The sequence below is a fragment of the Myxocyprinus asiaticus genome, chromosome 28 (genome assembly GCF_019703515.2).
Source record: "Myxocyprinus asiaticus isolate MX2 ecotype Aquarium Trade chromosome 28, UBuf_Myxa_2, whole genome shotgun sequence".
In the NCBI taxonomy this organism is placed as follows: Eukaryota; Metazoa; Chordata; class Actinopteri; order Cypriniformes; family Catostomidae; genus Myxocyprinus; species Myxocyprinus asiaticus.
The window spans coordinates 45,850,059-45,852,558 of record NC_059371.1 but is presented as its reverse complement, the minus strand read 5'-3'; the positions used below and the strand labels follow the sequence as shown (position 1 = coordinate 45,852,558).

The window sequence follows — 2,500 nt, the reverse complement described above, 5'->3', positions numbered from 1 at the left end:
CAGTATTTTATAGCTTCATATGTGTGCAGGCTAGTGATGGACACTGCTTTGTGAAGCTTCAAAACATAAAAAATAGCTTGTTTTGAAGCAGCACTTTGGCGTGTTTATCAAACTGGCCGAGTCGTGTGATTTCATCATTCGTCCTGTGTGATTATTAAACCGCAAAGATGCGATTTAATGAGATAAATAAATAGTTTGCATGTGTTGAGTGCTTCATATGTGAGCACTTGTGAATGTGTGGAGCCGGTGTTGTGCTGACATAAAGACACAAAGTGCTCGTACCTTTTAGAGATCCTCGGCTTATACTCGGAAAACACCATCATGAGCGTCATCGCACGCTCTGTTTGTAGCAGATGACAGCGAGCAGAGCGATAATTCACTTTGAAGCATTCAGCACATACAGACTACACATTTCTTTAATTAAATCACAGCCTTTTGTAGTTTAATAATCACACTGGCACTGCCATCCAAACGGGATGAATCACCTTACAAAGGGCACTCGAGGGGAGAACAGTCACGATAGTCGTGCTGTTAGATCGCTTCAAACAGCATTTACAGTAAGATTATTGAAATAGTGAGTACCGGGGGTCCTGGGTATCTCAGTGAGTATTGACGCTGACTATCACACCTGGAGTCGTGAGTTTGAATCCAGGGTGTGCTGAGTGACTCCAGCCAGGTCTCCTAAGCAACCAAATTGGCCCGGTTGCTAGGGAGGGTAGAGTCACATCAGGTAACCTCCTCGTGGTCGTGATTAGTGGTTCTCGCTCTCAATGGGGCGTGTGGTAAGTTGTGTGTGGATCGTGGAGAGTAGCATGAGCCTCCACATGCTGTGAGTCTCCGCGGTGTCATGCACAACGAGTCACGTGATAAGATGCGCGGATTGACGGTCTCAGAAGCGGAGGCAACTGAGACTTGTCCTCCACCACCCGGATTGAGGTGAGTAACCGCACCACCACGAGGACCTACTGAGTAGTGGGATTTGGGCATTCCAAATTGGGGAGAAAAGGGGATAAAAAAATAACAAATAAATAGTGAGTACCAAATGACCCTTATTTTTGAGACCCACACCTTTTATTGAAAGCGCTCACAGTCTAAGTCAAAGTCTTCGAAGGGCATAGGGAATAGGGCAAAGGGAATAGAGCATAGGGCATAGGGAATAGGGCAAAGAGCATAGGGCATAGGGAATAGGGCAAAGGGAATAGAGCATAGGGAATAGGGCATAGGGCATAGGGCATAGGGAATAAGGCATAGGGAACAGGGCATAGGGAACAGGGCATAGGGAACAGGGCATAGGGAACAGGGCATAGGGAATAGAGCATAGGGAACAGGGCATAGGGAACAGAGCATAGGGAATAGGGCATAGGGAATAGAGAATAGGGCATAGGGAATAGAGCATAGGGAATAGGGCATAGGGAATAGGGCATAGAGCATAGGGAATAAGGAATAGGGCAAAGGGAATAGAGCATAGGGAATAGGGCATAGGGAATAGAGAATAGGGAATAGGGCATAGGGAATAGGGCATAGGGAATAGAGCATAGGGCATAGGGCATAGGGAATAGAGAATAGGGAATAGGGCATAGGGAATAGAGCATAGGGCATAGGGAATAGGGCATAGAGCATAGGGAATAGGGCATAGAGCATAGGGCATAGAGCATAGGCAATAGGGCATAGGGAATAGGGAATAGGGAATAGAGCATAGGGAATAGGGATGATCACTTCCTGCTTTTCTTGCGGTGAGAAGCTAGCATCAAAAACACACAGAAACAGAAAGGGCCTCACTCCAAAATAAAAGCTCAGTTTGACTGAAAAAAAAAAAGTATGACAGAAATATATCACTACTGTATAGTTGTGTGACATTCTGCTACTAAAATAATAATTAATCAATAGAAATGTTATTATATTTAATCAAGATCTCACATATGTGATGCTCTATTGTGCAACACAAAAATATGTGACAAAAATAACTCCAGTGTTTTATTTTGGATTGTGCTGTGAGGTTCTGTATTATTATTATTATTATTATTTTATTAATATCAGGGTTAGTATTAATTGTTCTGTTTTCATTTGATTAAAGTTTTGATGAATTCATTTATTTAGAAACCATTTTGATGATAAAATTGAAATAAACGGTTGAATATGGAATTCAGAAAAACAAAACAGAACAGGTACCGGTATCATCGATTACGGAAAAGAAGCGATCAGAACATGCACTCGTTACATATGAACTTAATGAAGAATAGCTAATCTAATTAAAAAGACTATTGTAATCAATGTATTTGAATGCTTATTGTAGTATTGTGTTGTTAGCTTTAGGGCTGTGTCGATACTTGAGATCCATACAGCGATATTTACACTATTCACATTAATGTTTCCGATTGGCTGGTTATTTTTCAGATTAGCACAGAGATCTTTTCACTGTGTGTTGAGAGTTTCACTCGTTCTGTGTCCAAAGACGAGATTCATGCTTTCTGTTTGTCAAAAACAAAAGAAACATTTAATT

General features: G+C 41.6%; 1 protein-coding gene across 1 annotated transcript in view; it reads left to right on the top strand.

Annotated features, from left to right (window-relative positions):
* The window catches only part of LOC127419555 (tyrosine-protein kinase Tec-like), a 20,236-nt gene that overhangs the window by 3,232 nt on the left and 14,504 nt on the right, over nt 1-2,500 (top strand). The gene's annotated exons all lie outside the window — the stretch shown is intronic.